The sequence below is a fragment of the Triticum aestivum genome, chromosome 6B, assembly GCF_018294505.1.
Source record: "Triticum aestivum cultivar Chinese Spring chromosome 6B, IWGSC CS RefSeq v2.1, whole genome shotgun sequence".
Classification (NCBI taxonomy): Eukaryota; Viridiplantae; Streptophyta; class Magnoliopsida; order Poales; family Poaceae; genus Triticum; species Triticum aestivum.
In genome coordinates this window covers 705,560,093-705,581,339 of record NC_057810.1, presented here as the reverse complement: position 1 = coordinate 705,581,339, position 21,247 = coordinate 705,560,093, and the positions used below count along the sequence as shown (strand labels likewise).

Sequence of the window (21,247 nt, the reverse complement as noted above, 5' to 3'; positions counted from 1 at the left end):
AGTACTTCTCTGCGATCGTTAACAATTTTCCTCCAATCTTTCACTATTAAGCATTCATCGCTTCTAGAAATCCTGAATGCACTCATGTGCAATGCAGGATATCTTGGCCGTAAGCTAACAATTGACATTTGACCTTTAGTCTCGATCCACTGAGGCACAACTGTCATCGGGAGTCCCTGTTGAAGAACATCGTATAGTAATTAATATACTTAGCAATGAAAGTTTAGCAAAAAAAATTATGTATGCAAAAGATGCACTGATGAAGACAAATAGTAAAAATCTTACCATCATTCCTAAATAGATGTTACTGTAGTTCAAATAAACTAGTTATATTAATTCAACTAGTTCAAATAATCTCATATACCTAAATTTTCTTACTAAAAATAAACTAGTTCTACTAAATCAACTAGTTCAACTAAGCATTTACTAAAAATAAACTAGTTATATTAATTTAACTAGTTCAAATAATCTCATATACCTAAATTTTCTTACTAAAAAATAAACTAGTTCTAATTCATCTAACATTAACATTCTAACATTCTTATCTACGAAATTCATGTAACATTAATCTAAACAATAGAAAACGAAAAATAAGTAAAAAAATATGTGTGTGTGTGTAGTTTGTGTGTGTGTGTATGCGTGTGTACATGTGTGTGTAGTGTGTGTATGTGTATGTGTGTGTGGGTGTGTGGGTGTGTGGGTACGAGCGGGCCCACTACAGGAATAAGCTAGTTTGCCATCAGTGAGGTTCTTTGCCGTCAGCATATCATCGGGGCAGACGGCAAAGAGCTATTTTGCCGTCAGTGGATGACAGCAAAGAATAACTGATGGCAAAACAGACGAATAACAGACGACAAAGAATTACAGACGGCGAACGTACGCAAAAGGTGACGACAAAAATAAGACAGACGGCAAAGACATGTTCTTTGTCGTCATCTCTGACACTACTGACGGCAAAGTCGGCACCCGGACGGACGTCAGTGCCAGTGTACTTTGTCGTCAACTCATCCGTTAACTAACGGCTAATGTTGTGAGTTCGCCGTCAGCTCCGCTAACTTGCAGACGGCAAAAAAACGGCCACACAGCACATGCCCCCCCAAAAAAACCAGTGGCAGACGGCAAACAGCCCACACGGCCACGCAGCACATGCCCCCGAAAAAAAGGGATTCTCCGTCAGCGAGACCAGTGGCAGACGGCAAAACAGCCCAGTCCACTGGTAGTATAGCCCAACCCGGTTGGACGCGACGAAAAAAAACAAAACAGATCGCAGCGCCAGCCCCTCCCCTCGACCCGCACCACCAGAATAGAGAGCGCTGCTAGGGTTCCAGCGCCGCCGGCGCCGTTCTCCAGCGCCGCCGCCGCCCCCTCCTACACCGCGCCCCCAACCCCTCCTCTAATGGCCGCACCGTTGCCGGAATCTCCTCCCGTGCCCTAGCGCCGCCGCGCCGGCACCACCGCTGCCGGGAACCACCTCCACCGCCGCAGGACAGCACCGCTACAGGGCACCACCTTCGCCGCTGCTGGACTGCAAAGGAGAGGCAGTTGCACGGCCGCCGGACACCATCTCCCCCTCTGCCCCATCTGCCCCCACGGTGAGCATTCCTTCTCCTACCTACCCCTCTCTGCCCTAGATGGATGGATGCATGGCTGCATGGATGGATGTATTGATTGATGGATGGATGAATGGATGTTGTAATTGGAGAAAATAGTATGTGCTCATTTTTGCTACACGCATTTGTTATAAATTCTGTTTTGTTGATGATTTTGCACTCCCTAGCATGATGAGATGGGGAAAAAGAATCTGTAATCTAGTTCTGTTGATGATTGTTAGCATGGAAATAGTATTGTTGTTATAACTAAAGGAAATCTTGTTTGAGCAATTAGAGTATGTCAAAAGTTCAAGTGAAAATTGTATTTGTAACATTGTTGCCTACCATATAAGTAATTAATGGCGACAAGGATTTCATGCTTACTGCACTAGTACATTTACAATAATGATGTGGATTAAATATAGGTAAATCTGATCCATATTGTAACTAAAATGTAGATACTGTATATCTTTGGTTTTAGGAGTGTTGCCTTTGTTCAAATGCTTGTCCATAAGATCTGCAGGTAAACCAATTATATGAAGAAGATTGATGCATCCTTTCTTTATACTTGTTCATCTTTGTTTCTGTTCAAATTTTCTGCGAGTGCTTATGTTGGTTGTGCTGGTGCTTTGATGTGCAGGGATCAATCTTTTCACCTCCAGGAGCACTGTTGGTCCTGTTGCCGTTGCCATCGCCGTCTACTACCTCCTCTACGGATCATCTAGGGGTGAGCTCGACTGTCATCCCCACTCCCCCTATTTACTTTCTTCCGGTCGTCGTGCTAATGCCACTAGATTTTATTTTCATGTTAAGTCGCGTAACCTAGGCGTCTCCCGTTTGAAAGGGTGACATTTATAAATATGCATGTATTTGCATATTTATAACCGTCGTCCTTTCGAATTGTCCACGTTATCCATGGACAGCCCGAGTACGTGTAGATTGGGTTTCGTTTTCTGTGCTCTACTTCGGTCCGAGGCAAAATTTCGTCAGCGCCTCCCCATTGTTCTCCGGGTACACATTCTCTCGGCTTGTTGCCGAGACGTGTATCTAGAGAACAGTGGGGAGGTGCTGCCGAAATTTTGCCTCAGACCGGAGTAGAGCATGGGAAACGAACCCAATCTACATGTACTCGGGTGGGATTAGGACCCATCTTTACCTATTAGAGATAGGATTCAACCCATGAATGCATGTTTCTCTTTTGTATGGTAAAAAATAAAACTAAGGCGTAAATAATATGACAAAAGTAATTACTTGTGTATCTAGTCGCAATTACATTTTACATAACTTGATGAATATAAATTTGGTGTATCTACTGTTAGTGCAAGTGTGGGTGATCGTGCGTGGATGTACACTGGCCACCCTAGTCAGGCCGGCATGACCGTTGAATGGGTGATGAAGACCAATGAATTTGTGGAGGCAGCATTTGCTAGTGGCAAGAGAAAAAGTTGGTGCCCCTGCTTGAAGTGCAAGAACGATATAGAACAGTCGAAGAAGACGATGGGTAAACACCTACATAAGCACGGGTTTAAGACTGGGTATACTCGGTGGACCTTTCATGGCGAGCCTGAACGTAGCAGAGAGGAGGTGGTTCATCGGCGCACCGATGACAATGGTACCGGGATCGCTGACATGGTAGCTGACTTCAACGATGCACGTGAAGAGGGATCAGAGGTAGAACCGGAGGAGTCCGCGAGGGCTTACCTAGAAATGCTGAATTCGTCACAACAACCTCTTCACGAGTACACGACACAGTGTCAGCTGGATACCATCGCACGAGCAATGTCTCTGAAGTCCCAGTTCAACATGAGCAGAGATTGCTTTAATTCGATGATGGACGCTTGGGGTAGCTCTCTCCCTGAATGTCACAAAATGGCTAAAAGTTGGTACGAAGCAAAGAAAATCCTCCGTGCACTTAAGATGCCCTATGAGCAGATACATGCTTGTCCAAACAGATGTCTCTTATTTACAAAAGAGTATGCCGACGACAAGTACTGTGCCAAGTGCAAAGCCTCTAGGTATGTTGAGAGAGACCTCGGTGATGGTGTGAAGAAGCAGAGCAAAGTCCCTGCAAATGTTCTTCGGTATCTTCCAATCTTGCCATGAGTTCAACGATTTTTCTTGAACGAAGATACGACCAAAATGATGGCATGGCACAAATATGGTAAAAGACCTGACAAGGATGATCATGGGAGGCCGATGATGGTACATGCGTCTTGTGGCCAAGCATGGAAGAGTTTCGATCGAATACATCATCAGAAAGCAGAAGAGGCAAAGCATGTACGAATCGCCATCGGACTTGACGGGTTCAATCCGTTTGGTATGGTGTCAAAGACATATAGTTGTTGGCCCGTGTTTGTTGTTCCACTCAACCTCCCCCCAGGCGTCCTGATGCAACGCAAGCACATATTCCTATCATTGATAGTTCCAGGGCCCAAGTATCCGGGGAAGAATATAAATGTGTACATGCAGCCACTGATAGATGACTTGAAAGAAGCTTGGGTGAATGGGATACGGACATACGACGCTGTTAGGAAAAAAACTTCACAATGCATGTTTGGTACCAGTACTCATTGCATGACCTACCGGCCTATTCACTTTTCATGGGTGGTCTGTGCATGGGATGTTCCCATGCCCAAGATGCAAGGCAAGCCTTAAGTGTCATTGGCTACAGCATGGTGGCAAGTATTCTTGCTTTGATTTCCATAGACAACATTTGCGCCCTGACCATCCATTCACACTAGACAAGATGAACTTCATGAAAGGTGAAGTTGTCGAACACTCGGCACCACCTAAGATGATGGGTGAACAGATTCGTGATGAATTAAATGTTCTCCAGCCCGATCCCAACCGTCCAGGGTATTTCCTGGGATATAATGAACTACACGCCTGGACTCACAAGCCATGCTTCTGGGATCTCCCCTACTTCCACCAGCTCGAGCTTCCCCATAACATTGATGTAATGCACACTGAAAAGAATATTGCCGAGGCCATTTTTGGCACATTGTTCAACATTCCCAAGATGACGAAGGATAATACTAAGGCCAGACTTGATCTAATGAAGCTATGTGATAGACCCAAACAAAACTTGTGGCAACCCGCGGGCCGGAAAAATTGGACAATGCCACGGGCTAGGTTTGTTCTTACAAGGGAACAAAAGAAGGAGATACTCATGTGGTTCAAAACTTTGTTGTTCCCTGATGGGTATGCAGCGAATCTAATGAGGGCAGTGAATCTTGATAAATTGAAGCTCTGTGGGTTGAAGAGTCATGATTGGCACATATGGCTTGAGCGGTTAATGCCCGTGATGATTCGAGGCTATATCCCTGAGGATGATTGGGAAGTATTGGCAGAACTTAGCTATTTCTTCCGTGTTTTTTGTGCTAAATAAGTATCTCCTACCGTGATAGATGACATGGAAAAACGGTCCCCCAAGTTGCTCTGCAAGCAAGAGAAGATCTTTCCACCGGGCTTCTTTAATCCGATGGAACATATGATTTTACACCTCCCTTCTGAGGTAAGAATGGGTGGCCCTGTGCAGAACCGTTGGTGCTATGGACTTGAGAGAATGCAAAAGACTCTTCGAGCTAAATGTAGAAATAAACGTAGAATTGAAGCATCCATAGCCGAGGCATTCTTGGCGGAGGAGATGCCAAACTTCAGCACATCACGCTATGCGGCCAATATTCCAAGCTTGCATAATGCAAAGTCCCGTTACAATACTGGCGACCCCAGGCATGAATCCAAGCTCAGCCTTTTCAAAGGCCAACTCGCACCCGTGGGTGCTTCTGGTTCAAAGATATTGGATCCAAAAGAGTGGAGATCTCTTACGTTGTATATCCTCACCAACCTAAAAGAAGTGCGGCCGTATATTGAGTAAGTGATTGGTACATTATGTAACATCTACTCATATGTGTGTATCTAACTCCGCTCATTTCTCATTGCAAAGTGAATTCGTTGCCCAATTCTCTGATGGAGGGGTCGAACCTGATTCACTTGAAGAGTATGAGCTTCTTGTTGGTGAAGGAGACGACAATTACGGTTTCATTTCTTGGTTCAGAGCAAAGGTATACTTCTTATTATGTAGACTTGAAGTTGGTATTACGGGCGACTAATACAATAATCTTTTCCGCTTAAACTTGTAGGGTGCGTCAATATTGGACAAAGAATTGAAACAAGTTGCTAATGGGTTTGACTATAAGGTCGGTACGTTCGATAATTACGACATCAATGGGTATCGCTTCCGCACACATGGGAACGAGGAACGTCGGGCCGTTCTAAAAACAAGAAACACCGGAGTGTCGGCTATTTGCAATGGAGTTGAGTATTATGGAAGAGTTGATGAAATATATGAACTGCATTACTTTGGGGCAAATCCTCCAAAAGTCGTCGTCTTCAAATGCCATTAGTTCGATCCGGAGAAGGTTAGGTGAAGAGATGATATTGGGCAAGTCGAAATTCGACAAGACAGCAAATTAGAATGCGAAGATGTCTATATTGTGGCTCAACATGAGACACATGTTTTTTATCTCAAGTATTCATGCCAAAAGAAGTACCTTAAGGGTTGGGATGTCGTGTACGATGTGCCGCCACATCGTAAACATCCTCCCCCCAATGAAGAGGATTATGAACCTCGCATCAACCCCGACACATATGATGGAGAATTCTTCCAATAAGAACATGGGCCTAGAGGTCGTCCCAACATCCATCCACGCATGGAAGTACACATTGACAATGACGAAGAAGAAGCCAAAGAGGAAGAAGAGGTTACGAACGTGGAAGACCTATCAATGCTTGAACGGTTACGTCTAGGCATTGCTGATGATAGTGACGATGACGGTGAACACGAGGACGACATCCTTGATGACACGCGTGATACCGATGATGAGTCCCGAACTGACCCCGAAGAAGATACGGATTGTGATCCGGATGATCCCGACTATTTTTAGTTGTAGTGTTGAACTGTAATGTTGATTTTGTACTAGTTGGGTTACCATGACCCAAATGATCATGAACATGTTGTAACGTTGAATTTGTATTATTTTTGAACGTATGCTTATTTGTGAGAACTATAATGTACTATTTGTACTATAATTGCCTTATTAATTCTCATTTCGACAATTCTTTGAACTTATGCTTCTTTATTTCAACTATAATGTATTTGTACTATAATTGCCTTAGTAATTCTCATTGCGCCAATTCTTTGGACTTATGCTTATTTATTTGAACTATAATGTTACATTTGTACTAACTGCTTACTTTTTGTCATCGCAGGTGAGTGAAGCATGGTGGGCTTGCATCGGAAAAGGGGTAACCCGGCAAATAAGGCCCCACTTCCCCTAGCGAGAAATTTGATTGACAGTTTTCTCGCCGATCCTCCTCAGGCTTCTTCTCAGGCTCATCGAGTAAAAGGAAGAGGTCGGGGAAGAGCTGGAGGAAAGGCTAGGAGAAACCCGGTTCGGCCTCCCTCGCCACCACCTGTCGTGACACCACTTGAGGATGAGGGGGTGGAGGACGAGCCGGTGTCTCAATCCCCCATGTCTGAGGAGGAGAGGGTGGATGAGCGGTTGTCGCCGGAGGAGGATGAGGATCGGTCAGGGGCCCTGACCACCGACGAGGAGAATGATGGTTTTATCCAAGTTGAGGAGGGTCGAACCGTGTACATGCGTGGTTCGTCAAGGCTCCCAGAACGAGGGCTTCCTGTCGAGCAGAGGCCATGTATTGCTCCATATGGAGAAAGGTAAACTAACTTTGGCTTCCCATTTTCTACCTTCAATGTTTGCGACAATTGCTAATAACTTTGGCTTCTCATTATGTAGCGGTTGGACGACAGTTGGAGATTCCCACGGTAAGAAGCACCGGCTCATGAATGGCATCCTTGGGATCCTCTTGAGGGAGCATTACCCTGGCATGGTTACTTTGCCTGGGGAGGGCAATGTTCCGGAACCAGCACGGACTTGGTACCACTACGTAGCCTATGAGGATCTTGGTGTAGCCAACAACATCGAGTTTCACAACAAAGCGGAGCGGGTCTTTGCCGAACTTTGGGTAATCATTAAGTTTCCTTCACACACTACATATCCATAATTCATAGCTAGTCAATTGCCTAATCTTGATTGGTCTCGCTTGTATTTGCAGGATTTCTATAGATGCGAGGATGGGAACTTGGAGGAGGCACGAGCAATCGTCAACCACCATTGTAAGAGCTTGTGCGCAATCTGATGCATGAGGCGCGCCCTTTAGCCGTCCGCAGGTATAAGGTAACTCAAGGCTATAGGAGTGTTGATAAGAAACCATGTAGGAACCTCCATCTTAAGAAGGATGAGTACATGCAGGTAAAGCATGTTCATGCTTGTTATTTCCTCAACAGGCTGGCACTGAATTTCTTTTTGACGTATATGAGATGCAATTGATCAATTAGGTTACTCCGAGATGGTGTGTCGACAAGGGGGAGTGCTGGGAGCGGATCGTGGACTACTGGTGTTCCGAAGAGTATAGGGAGAAAAACCTAGATTATAAAAATCGGCGAGCCGCAATGGAGGATCCACCACACCATCAAGGCAACTTGAACCTTAATGGGTTCGGCCAACGTTGGGTATGTCTTTCTTCCCATCGATTTGTTCTTCATAAGCTTTTTCTTGTCATACATGTTGCCAATCCTTGTGATGAAGTCTTAATCATGTTGCTTTGGTTGCAGGCGTCTCATAATAAGGCTCTGGAGCCCAACCTTTTTGTGGCGTACGCTTTGGCCCATAAGGGATCGTTCCGATCTGCCACGCCTTACGATGAGAATGCACATTGCCTGCCTACACCAGCAAGACCGCCTATGATCGAATGGACAAATTTAAAAGGAAGGTAAAAGAGATGAGAGGGCCTGAGTATGATGTGACATCGGAGCCCCTTGACCACGAGGTGGTTAGGATCTCTGGAGGTGGTAGGAAACATGGCAATGAAGCGATTGGAGGTGGCATGTTTCCTAGGTCCTCCCATCGCACTCTCCCCGAGTACAAAGCTCGGTCAGGTATCTCAACATCTTCTATATGTCAACGCTCGACTCCAGCAATGGTTGCGATGGAGGTATTCTATCCAAGTCCTTCTATGTATGCTTATTTTAATTCTTAGTGTTGGATTTGAAGATGTGATTGCAATGCCATATTCTGTAGTCTCGACTGGAGGAGCAGAGGCGACTGCTAGATGAGAAGTTGGAGGAGAGGTTGGCGGAGGAGAGGCGACTGGCGGATGAGAAGAGGGCGGAGGAGAGGCGACTAGCGGATGAGAGGATGCAACAGTACTTTGCAATGTTTGCGGTTAGTTCCTTAATAGCCTTGCACGTACATCTAGTCTTTTACTACCAGTACTTAACTTTCACTCCTCAAACATAATTTGCAGGCTTATTGTACCCAGAATGGTATGCCCGCTATGCAGATGCCTGACATTGCTTCACCCCCTATGGTTAGTTATCTGAAATACTTGCATGCACCATTATTGCATTTCTTAGTCCGGGTTTTGTGCTAACCATGTAATGCTTTGCAGCATCAATCAGGCCATGGGTCAAATAATGATGGATCTTCACATGCACCAGGCCCAAATGCCAATGACCATGGTGGTTCTCCGAATCTTTGAGATCGAGTATGGTTAGTGCCTACATATCTCCATGATTTTCATGATTTAGAGACCATTTGAAGATATTCATGATTTAGAGACCATTTGAAGATATTCATGATTTAGATACAAGTAGCTATTTATTTTCAAGATTTAGACACCATTTGAAGATCTCCATGATTTAGAATCTTGCAAGTAGAGACCATTCGAACCATTTGAAGATCAAATTTTTAAGTAGAAACAAGTAGAGACCATTTATTTTCATGATTTAGAGACCACTTGAAGCTATTTTTATTCATGATTTAGAGTGTTAAGTTGAATCAGTCTTATAATTAGAGACACATAGCTATTTATTTGTATGATTTAGAGACCATTTGATGATCTCCATGACTTAGAAACTTGTAAGTAGAGACCGTTTGAACCATTTTAAGATCAAACTTATAATAGAGACAAGTAGAGACCATTTGAAACGATGATAGATTTGAACCATTTCAACCATGATCTTAATTAGCTATATGCATTCTTGAAGCTATTTATTTTCATGATTTAGAGACCAGTTGAAGCTATTTTTATTCATGATTTAGAGAGCACTCGAAGATATTCATAATTTACAGTGTTAAAATGAATCAATCTTATAAGTAGAAACAAGTAGCTATTTGTTTTCATGATTTAGAGACCATTCTTGAACATCTTCATGATCTAGAATGTTAAATTGACATGTTCAAAATTGGACAGGTCTTCAAGTACTTTCTTTTGTCTATTCGGCATCTTGATGATTTAAAGCCCTTTTTTTATTATGCCAAAATTTGACATGTTGATGATTTCATCTTGTAGGTTGCCACACAGATGCTCTTTGGACTATGATATGGACATGAAGATATTTGTTGTAGTGCCAAATTTTACGTACCGATGCCTGCTTTGTTCATTTGCTATGGAAAACTTTGTACTCTTGCTATGGAAAACTTTGTACTCTCATATTTGCTATGGACTAGCTCGCTATGGGCATTTGGTATACTCTGTGTGGTATTTGATATGAATGTGTTATGGAATAGTGCTATGAACTGTGTCATATTTGCTATGGAACAGTGCTATGAATTGTGTCATCTGTGCCAAATTATGATATATATTGTGTATACAAACTGCCAAATTATGATATATATTGTGTATACAAACTGTGCCAATTTATGATATATATTGTGTATACAAATTGTGCCAAATTATGATATATATTGTGTGCCAAATTAATATGAATTATGCAAAAAAAGTGCACAGCCTTTGCTGTCACTCAAATGGGTCCGCCTGATGGCAAAGCGCAAGACTTTGCCGTCTGCCTCTTGGTCCGCCTGACGGCAAAACTGGCAACTTTGCCGTCTGCTTCTTGGGACGCCTGACGGCAAAAAGCGAGACTTTGTCGTCAGCCTGTTGGGTCGCCTGACGGCAGAACGCAAGACTTTGCCGTCTGCCTGGACAGAAAGCTGACGGCAAACCTTTTGCCTTTGCCGTCCGCCGAGCATAAAGCCTGACAGCAAACCTGTAACGGCGTCCGTCTCTGTTAGGCAACTTTTTTTTGCCGTCTACACTCTATGGCTGACGGCAAACTGCGTTCACTGACGGCAAAGTCTTTGCCGTCTGCCCGATAAAGAGCTGATGGCAAAGTCCTGCTTTGCCAATTTATGCTTCGCCGTTTAGCTTTGCCGTCAACTAGCTGACGGCAAAGCCTTTGCCGTCTGTATTTCCCTCTTTGCCGTCTGTAATCGCCAGACGGCAAAACTGCTGATTCCTGTAGTGGCCGGGGTGCAGCGGCGTACGGGCAGCGGCGTACGGTCTGCGACGGGGACGGTACAATGACGGGCGGCGCGCCGGGGGCGATCGAGACAGCAATGTAGTACGGGGCGGCGGCGCGAGACGACGACGATGGGGACAGTGACAACGGGCGACGGGGGCGGCGGGGGCGGCGGCGCGGCAGCGGTGGCGATAGATGTCGCGCGAGAAGTGGAGAAGAAGTGGTCGATGGAACTGATTTTTCGTAAGTGCAATATATATAGGAGGGGCCTTCAGTACCGGTTGGAGCTACCAACCAGTACTAAAGGCCAATTTTGGCCAGGCCAAACGGCGGGAAACGAGGGCCTTTAGTACCGGTTCATTACCCCAACCGGTACTAAAGGACAACCCAATAGTACCGGCTGGAGCCACCAACCGGTACTAATGGTCGTGCGCTGCCACCCGCGGTGCACTATGTTTAGTCCCACCTCGCCGAGCGAAGGGCGGCCGCACTGGTTTATAAACCCAGTCGCGGCTGCTCTTTCGAACTCCTCTATATAGCAGGCTTCTGGGCCTAACTAGGGGGCGCTGTCCTGTGAGCCTGTCGGCCCTTCTGTGCCTGAATTTGCACATCCTAGGTCTGGCAGGCCCACCGGACAACGCCCCAACTATTTTTTATATAGTTTTTTTTCTTTTCTGCATTATTTATTTTCTTCTATTTATTTTCGAGTAATTTTTTATATATTTTTTCTTTTCTGCTTTATTTTTTTCTTCTATTTATTTCTGAGTAGTTTTTTTGCTGTATTTAGTTTCTTTGTGAATATTTTTGCTTTAGTTGATCCGAATGTTGCATAATGCTTCATTTTGGAGTGATTTTCAATTTCACGGTCACTTAGCTCTCTAAACAAATTGGTGACGTCGTTTCGAATGCTGCATAATGCCGGCTCAAAAAAAGTCTGGAGTTCAAATAAGTTTAAAAAAATAAAGTGCCCGTGTAACAGAGGAGTTCTCGTCCGAAACCTGATACTCCGAAAGAGATTGTGCAGTTTGTACATGAAGTGCATCCAGTTTTTGCCGTGACCCTTTTAACTCTTTCGCACATGCTATGCGGGTGAAATGATGATACCATGCTAAGTTTCAACATTTTCAGAGTTCATTTTATTGTGATTTACTATTTCACGGTCATTTAGCTCTCTAAACAAATTGGTAAATGAATGAAAAACAGCAAATTATGTCAGAACGTGTTGGAAATTGATGACGTCACTTCGAATGCTCCATAATGCCGGCTCAAAAAAAGTCTAGAGTTCAAATAAGTTTAAAAAAATGAAGTGCCCGTGTAACATATGAGTTCTCGTCCGAAACCCTGATACTCCGAAAGAAATTGTCCAGTTTGTACACGAAGTGCGTCCAGTTTTTGCCGTGATCCTCTCTACTCTTTCTCATATGCTATGCGGGTGAAATGATGATACCTTCAACATTTTCAGAGTTCGTTTTGTAGTGATTTTCAATTTGACGGTCATTTAGCTCTGATCTAAACAAATCGGTTACTGAGAAACAACAAATGATGTCAGAACATGTTGAAAATTGATGATGTCGCTTCGAATGCTGCATAATGTCGGCTTAAAAAAAGTCTGGAGTTCAAATAAGTTAAAAAAATGAAGTGTCCGTGTAACAGATGAGTTCTCGTCCGAAACCCTGATACTCCGAAAGAGATTGTCCAGTTTGTACATGAAGTGCGTCCAGTTTTGAAGTGAGTGGCGGCCGGCGGGGGAGGACCGGCGCGGGGGATTGAGGGGGAGACCGAGTGAGTGGAGAGAGTGAGGGCGTAAACATGTAAAAATATACATAAAAAATACATTCATTATCAATGATCTTTTTGTGTACAATCTGAATTGTCAATATGAGTCCTCAACGGTTTAGAAACCGGTGAAAACTCATATTGAGTCCACAAATTATACACATAGAGTTTAATGAAGACCAAATGTTTGTGATAGTTTGAGAAGTAATATATTTAAGGTGGTAAAAATCTTGCTAGGGGAGCGAGGTGGGACTAAAAATAGCCTGCCACAACCTCTTTACTACCGGTTCGTGCCACGAACCGGTACTAAAGATGTTGGTGCCTGGCCAACACCTTTAGTACCGGTTCGTGGCACAAACCGGTACTAAAGATTCGCAATGAACCGGTACTAAAGATCTCCTCCCGCCTAGCCATTTGAACCGGCACTAATGGACACATTAGTGTCGGCTCAAATGCAAACCGGGACTAATGTGTCTCAGATTTGACCCTTTTTCTACTAGTGTAAGGAATAAGCACATGGAAGACTCTAAATAACTTGTTGAGTACTTGAAGCCTGAATGATTCTCAAGAAATCATGGTTCATTTATTGTTTTTTGGGGTATTATGGTTCAAGTCCTTACAAAAGAAATTGATATCTTTAGGTTCTGTACTTGAACTACTTTTCATAGTTGGTTAACAATATCTACTTATATGCATAAGGTACCTCACTGTTATTGATGATATATGGTCCATATCAGCAATGAGACTATTTAGTATGCTTTCCCGGAGAATGAATTTCCTAGCAGGATTATAGCTACCACACGAGTTGTTGATGTAGCAAGATCATGTTCTCATGGTGGTAATGGCCGCATGTATGAAATGGAAGCCCTAAATGATCTCCACTCCAAACAATTGTTCTTCAAAAGAATATTTGGTTCTGAGGACCGCTGCCCTGATATGCTAAAACAAGTTACGAATAAAATACTGAAGAAATGTGGAGGCCTCCCATTGGCAATTATCAGTATAGCAGGTTTATTGGGAAACAGACCGGAGGTCAAAGATGAGTGGGAGAGAGTCAGAAGGTCTATTGGATCTGCATTGGAAAAAAACCAAAGCTTAGATGGAATGAAGAACATATTATCCCTTAGTTACATTGATCTTCCACCCAACCTCAAGACCTGCTTGTTATATTTATGTATATATCCTGAGGATTATGTGATTGAGAGAGATACTTTAGTGAGGCGCTGAATAGCGGAAGGCTTTATCTCTGAAGAGCGCGGACGAAGCAAGCAAGAGGTTGCTGAGAACCACTTCTACGAGCTAATAAACAAAAGTATGGTCCAACCGGTTGAAATTGGCTATGATGGAAAGGCTCGTGCTTGTCAAGTCCATGACATGATGCTTGAGCTCATTATTTCAAAATCGGCTGAAGATAATTTCATCTCTTTGGCAGGCCATGGTCAAACTGATTTGGCAAAGCGTGATGGTCTTATTTGGTGACTATCAGTCCAGCATATTGACCAAGAGCTTGCATCCATATTGGCAAATGAAGATCTAAGCCATGTACGATCTCTGACAGTGATAGCATCAACTTGCATCAAACACTTGCCTAGGCTTGTTGTCTTTGAAGCTTTGCGTGTACTAGAATTTCAAGATTGTGAGAGTCTGCACAAGTATGATATGGATGGTATAGATAAACTATTTAACCTGAAGTACCTGAGCTTTAGGGGCACTTATATGTCGAAGCTACCATCAGGGATTGTGAGGCTATATGGTCTAGAGACACTTGATCTTAGAAATACACATATAGAAGAATTGCCCACTGGAATTATTCAGCTCGGTAAGCTACAACATCTACTCACTGCAAGACATTCATATTTCGGTGGTGTATTCTGTGAAACGAAGATACCAAATGGTATTGGAAATATGAGGAATTTACAGGTGATCTCGGGCTTTAATATTATCAAGAGTTCATGGTGTGGAGTCGAGGAACTGGGGAATCTGACCGGTTTGAAAGAACTCCATGTACAGTTGGATAGTGGAGGGTCTCAGGAATACGAGAGGCATGAAGAGATGTTACTCTCCTCACTATGCAAGCTTGGCGCCTGCAAACTTCAGTCTTTATGGATAGTCTCTTATTATTCAACACCCCTCTGGTTCTTAGATTCCTGGTCCCCTCTGCCAAATAACCTCCAAATGTTTCGGATGAGCACTGACTACTATTTCCCAAAGATGCCAAAGTGGATCGTACCAGCACTCAGCAGTCTTGCTGAACATTAATTTGATTGAAGCAACACAGGAGAATGTGCGGATGCTTGGAGAGATGCCTGCCTTGCTTTGTCTGAAGTTAGCATTCAAAACTATCCAAAAAGAAAGGCTTGCCGTACAAGGCGTTGGATTCCCATGTTTGAAGGAATTCTGTTGTGAAGATGCAATGTACTTGACGTTTGAAGAAGGGGCACTGCCAAAGCTGGAGAAGCTAGAGCTGCCATTGTTTGTTTCAGTGGCAGAAGCCAATGGGTTCCAATTGGGTCTTGGCCAGCTCCCATGTCTAAGAGATGCCAAATTTACTCTTCGCATGCAATGATGCCGGCTCATCTTATGAAAGCAACTCTGCTGCAGCTGCTGCTATAAGGAAGGAGGCAAATAGCCATCCCAATAATCCCAGGTTAACTATCTGGGGGCGAAATGGAAGAGAGCTACACCGACAATGAACAGAGCTAGCTGTCAGATAATTGTTATATCACGACATTTCACTGCCAACGCAAGAGGTATTAATCATAATCAACAATTTAATTTCGGACAACACTTCCTTGTACGCAACCTTTCTCATGCTTAGATGTGACATGTTCTCCCTTCATCGTTTCAGGGGATCTTTCTGTTAAACGCAAGTGCGTGATGGTGTGCTGTTGGCTTGGTTGGAATCTCGTGGCGATGCCTGAACCTGGAAGACGTCCAAGAAGAAGTGGTGTTAGTTGATCTGCTACATGGTACTATTTGGTTTTCAGGGAATCTTGTATTATCAACATTTGTTGCATTGATCACTATTGTTAAGAATTACTGTTAGACTGTATTTACATGTGTATATTGTAACGTTGTATACCACCTCATTATATATATATATATATGTGATAGGCCACCCCTAGAGGGTTGTGCCGGTTCCCCCCAAAGCCTATTGTCTTACATGGTATCACGCTAGGTTACGTCCGCTTCCGCCTAAAAACCCTAAACCGCCGCCGCCACCGCCGCCACCACCGCGCCCGCCGTCGCCGTCGCCCGACTGCTATGACGTCCGCCGCTGCGTCCGGCTCCACCGCCACCAGTTTTCTGCCGGCCTCCCTCGCGGCACTTCTCTCGAGGCCGCTGGATGCCGCCTCCCTTCAGGCACCGATCGGGACACGGAGCGTCGGCTCCCTCTTCGCGCTCCCGCCGGCTGCTACTTCGCCCGGGCAGGCGCTTGTGGCCCACACCGCCGCCGCCCCGTCAACCGTGGCTGTCGCGCCCTCGGCCACTGCGCCGCTGGTGGCGGAGGACGTCGCGCTGGCAGGCTTCGCGGCGTCAACCGCGGCCATCGCGCCCTCTGTCACCGCGCCGGCTGCCCCTCTGACTGTCTCCACGGTGGTCTCACCTCAGCCAGTCTCCTCGATGGGATCGCAGCCGCCGCCGCCGTTTCACTTCGGCCATCTCATCACCATCAAGTTGTCGTCGGACAATTACATCTTCTGGCGCGCGCAGGTTCTTCCGCTTCTTGGGAGTCACTATCTGCTTGGCTATGTCGACGGCTCTCTCCCTTGCCCTCCTGCGCTGGTTGACAGCGTGCACGGTCCGGTCTATAATCCGGCTCACCGTGTCTGGACAGGGCAGGATCAGGCGAACCTCTCCTCCATCCAGGGGTCGCTCTCTCCGGCCGTTGCTGAGCTTGTTGTCTTCGCCAAGACGTCCCACGAGGCATGGACTATTCTTGAGCGCTCGTTTGCGGCACAGTCGCAGGCTCGTGTATCTGGGCTCCGTCGCCAACTTGGGGAGTGTCAGAAGCTTGACTCCACCGCCACTGAGTTCTACAACAAAGTCAAGAGTCTCGCCGACACGCTGGCCTCCATTGGACAGCCCCTCACCGACTCCGAGTTCAACTCGTTTATTGTCAATGGTCTTGATGAGGAGTATGACGCCCTAGTCGAGATCATCAATGAGAGAGGCAACTCCACGCCCATGCCAGCACACGAGGTCTTTTCACGCCTCCTGCTTACTGAGCAACGAGTCGAGACGCGCCGATCCAGGGGCAACGGCGCCCTCTCGGCAAACGCCGCCACCAAGGGTGGTCGCTCCTCTGCTTCATCCAGGGCTCCTTCGGGGCAGTCACCACCACCCGCCTCGGCCCCTCCTCCTACTGCGATGCTACCAGGGGCTGGCGGTCCACGTGTGTGCCAGCTTTGTGGTCGCGATGGGCACTGGGCCTCGAAGTGTCACAAGCGCTTCCAGCGGGGTTTTCTTGGTCTCGGCAATGACGGGAAGGATACACGCAACTTTGCTCGTCAGGTCGCCATGGCTGATCGTCCGCCGCCGCAGAAGCCACAGGGACACACTCAGTCCTACTCCATTGATCCCCACTGGTACATGGACTCTGGGGCGACAGAGCACCTGACCAGTGAGATGGGGAAGCTTCACACTCGTGAACCCTACCATGGCTCCGACAAGATCCACACCGCCAATGGAGCAGGTATGCACATCTCTCATATTGGTCAAGCATCACTTCTCACTAGACATGCCAATAGGAGTCTTCAACTTCGCAATGTTCTTCGAGTTCCATCTGTGACACGTAATCTTCTTTCAGTTCCTAAACTCACTCGTGATAATAATGTGCTTTGTGAATTTCATCCTTTTGATCTTTTTATTAAGGATCCGGGCACGAGGGACATTCTTCTTAGTGGGTGGCTCTGCCAAGGTCTCTATCGTCTGGAGCATCCTGGCGTCGCTCGCGTCTTCAGTGGAGTTCGGGTATCTCCGTCACAGTGGCATGCTCGTCTTGGTCACCCGGCCACACCTATTGTCCGGCATGTTTTGCGTCGTCATGAGCTTCCTAGTGTGTCTAGTAATAAAGATGTAGCTGTGTGTGATGCTTGTCAGCAGGGGAAGAGTCATCAACTTCCTTTTTCGGAGTCCAGTCGTGAGGTGAAACATCCTTTAGAACTTGTGTTTTCAGATGTATGGGGTCCTGCTCAGACTTCTGTTAGTGGTCATAATTACTATATCAGTTTTGTTGATGCTTACAGCCGCTTTACCTGGCTTTATCTTATCAAACATAAATCTGATGTGTTTGACATTTTTGTTCAGTTCCAAAAACATGTTGAACGCCTTCTCAAGCACAAAATTGTTCATGTTCAGTCGGACTGGGGTGGCGAGTATCGCAACCTCAACTCCTTCTTTCAGTCGCTTGGGATCACTCACCGTTTAGCATGTCCACATACACATCAGCAGAATGGTTCAGTAGAACGTAAGCATCGTCACATTGTTGAAGCTGGTCTAACTCTTTTGGCCCATGCATCTGTTCCGTTTCGTTTTTGGAGTGATGCTTTCACCACTGCATGTTTTCTCATCAATCGTACTCCCACTCGTGTTTTGAATATGAACACTCACATTGAAGTTCTCCTTAATGAACAACCGGACTACACCTTTCTCAAGGTGTTTGGGTGTGCTTGCTGGCCCCATCTCCGTCCATATAACAAGCGTAAGCTCGAGTTTCGTTCCAAGAAGTGTGTTTTTCTTGGTTATAACTCTCTTCATAAAGGATACAAATGTCTTCATGTGCCCACTAATCGTGTCTACATCTCTCGGGATGTTGTGTTTGATGAGCATGTTTTTCCATTTGCCAAACTCCCTGTGTCCACTATCGAGCCACCTGTCATGCATTCATCCTCTGTTGCTTCTGACCAATTTGATGATGTTGCATATTCTCCTCTATTGTTGCCTAACCATGGTGCAGGCACTGGTCGTGGGGCTCGTTTGGAGATTCTGGAAGTGCCATCTTCCTCTTCGTCGCCATCGCCTTCATCCTCGGCACCTTCTGTTGTGCATGAGGAGCACATGGCGCCCCTGCATGGCCTCGGTTTCCGTGCTCATGCACGGCCGATCGACGTCCTGGCCCGGTCGCCTCTGGCTTCTGGGCTGCCTTCGCCATCGTCGCGCCCTGCAACCCCGCCGACTGGGCCGGCCTCCTCGGTCCCCGTCTCGCCCAGGGCGTCGGGGCAGTCATCACCAGGCCTGGCCTCGCCCTCCCCTGCCTCGCCCAGGGTGTCTGGGCCCTTCTCATCAGGGCCGGCCTCGCCTGCTCTCGCCTCGCCAAGGCCGTCTGGGCCGGTGTCACCGGAGCTGGCCTCGCCCACTCTCGGTTCGCCCATGGCCTCTGAGCCCCTGTCGTCGGGCCAGTCTTCGCCATGCAGCCCGGAGTCGTCTGTCCCGAGCTCGCCTGAGGTGATTCGTGCATCTCCGGCGACCGTCACGTCTCCGTCACCTTCGCCTCCGCCGGCTCCTGCTGCTGCTCTACGTCCACATACGCGCAGTCGGAGTGGTATTTTTCAGCCTAAGCAACGTCACGATGGCACAGTTGCTTGGTTAGCGGCGTGCATGTCTGCTGCTCTCGCAGATCCATCCTCTGAGCCACGCACGTATCAAGCTGCTATGTGCATTCCTCATTGGAGAGAGGCCATGGAGCAGGAGTATCAAGCGCTTCTTCGCAATCAGACATGGACTCTTGTTCCTCCACAATCACGGGTAAATGTCATTGATTCCAAATGGGTTTTCAAAGTAAAGAGGCATTCTGATGGGTCCATTGAGCGCTATAAGGCTCGTCTGGTTGCTCGTGGTTTTCGACAGCGTTTTGGACTTGACTATGAAGACACCTTCAGTCCAGTGGTCAAGCCTACTACCATCAGACTTCTTCTCTCTCTGGCTGTTACTCGAGGTTGGTTTCTTCGTCAGCTTGATGTTCAAAATCCTTTTCTTCATGGTGTCTTGGCGGAGGAGGTTTACATGCGCCAGCCTCCGGGTTTCTCTGATCCGGATCGCCCTGATCATCTCTGTCGTCTGTCCAAGGCAATTTATGGTCTGAAGCAGGCTCCTCGTGCTTGGCATGCTCGTCTTGCAATGGCTCTTCGTGCTCATGGTTTTGCATCATCAACTGCTGACTCCTCATTGTTTCTTCTTCAAAGGCCTGAGGTTACTATGTACTTGTTGGTCTATGTAGATGATATCATTTTGGTCAGCTCCTCTCAGTCGGCTGCTACTGTGCTTGTTCGCTCACTTGGTGCTGATTTTGCAGTCAAGGACCTTGGGAAGCTTCATTACTTTCTTGGTGTGGAGGTTACTTCTCGTGCTGCTGGCCTTGTTATGACGCAGAAGAAGTACTCTCTGGATTTGTTGCAGCGAGTTGGGATGCTTAAGTGCAAACCGACGACTACACCCATGTCTACCACTGATAAGCTCAATGCTGTTGATGGTGTGCTTCTTTCTTATTCTGATGCAGACTAGGCTGGCAATCCGGATGACAGGCGATCCACGGGGAGTTATGCTGTCTTCTTTGGCTCTAACCTGATTGCCTGGAGTGCTCGGAAACAGGCTACTGTCTCGCGTAGCAGTACTGAGGCTGAGTATAAGGCCGTGGCCAATGCCACATCAGAGATCATCTGGGTACAGTCCTTGCTTCAGGAGTTAAGTATACCCCAATCATAGCCTCCTGTTCTTTGGTGTGATAACATCGGTGCTACATACCTTTCTGCAAATCCGGTATTCCATGCCCGAACGAAACACATTGAAGTTGACTATCACTTTGTGCGTGAACGTGTCTCTCAGAAGCAACTACAGATCAAGTTTATTTCTTCCAAGGATCAACTTGCTGACATCTTCACAAAGCCATTGCCTTTGCCACAGTTTGAGACTTGCAGGCGCAATCTTACCCTTCTAGATTCATTAGAAAGTGGCTAAGATTGAGGGAGGGTGTTAGACTGTATTTACATGTGTATATTGTAACGTTGTATACCACCTCATTATATATATATGTGATAGGCCACCCCTAGAGGGTTGTGCCGGTTCCCTCCAAAGCCTATTGTCTTACAATTACTATGAAGTTCAGCTCGAGGTGAAGTCTCCCTACTGTGTGTGTATTTTTGTGTAACTGAATTTGATGGACCATTCATTAAGTTGAATTAAGTTGAAACAGCTGGCTACAAGTTTGATGTCAGGTTTCTGAGTTGGAAGTGTTGTTTTATCACTCCTATACTCTGAACTGTTCTGCCGTAGTTGGAACTGCTGTGCTGTAGGTACGTGTTAAACTGTTAATGGTCCAAGGCGAGATGCAGAGGGTGGACGTACGTGTCGATGGCCAGTTACAGGGCTTTGGCGTCCTGTGGATCATGGCTGGGAACACCCCAAGCGTACGTATCGATGAAATGCTGCTGAACGAGTTCTTGGACATGTCGAGTTGTGCTACTCGGAGATGCTCTCAACACATGCAGGTAGTTCCCATGCG

General features: G+C 46.2%; 1 long non-coding RNA gene and 1 pseudogene across 2 annotated transcripts; both read left to right on the top strand.

Annotated features, from left to right (window-relative positions):
* The first annotated feature begins 1,110 nt into the window (after positions 1 to 1,110).
* LOC123139817 (uncharacterized) lies at positions 1,111 to 10,378 on the top strand. 2 transcript variants are annotated; one of them, XR_006469647.1, is made up of 11 exons: positions 1,111 to 1,592; positions 2,230 to 2,316; positions 6,861 to 7,326; positions 7,406 to 7,634; positions 7,725 to 7,839; positions 8,008 to 8,181; positions 8,284 to 8,663; positions 8,750 to 8,893; positions 8,976 to 9,038; positions 9,120 to 9,220; positions 10,023 to 10,378. It is a non-coding gene; the product is annotated as an uncharacterized lncRNA (long non-coding RNA). The 2 variants fall into 2 exon arrangements; XR_006469646.1 differs by having other exon boundaries at positions 7,725 to 7,846.
* A 724-nt stretch (positions 10,379 to 11,102) lies between these two features.
* Positions 11,103 to 15,440, top strand: LOC123139688 (disease resistance protein RGA5-like; annotated as a pseudogene).
* The last annotated feature ends 5,807 nt before the right edge of the window (positions 15,441 to 21,247 follow it).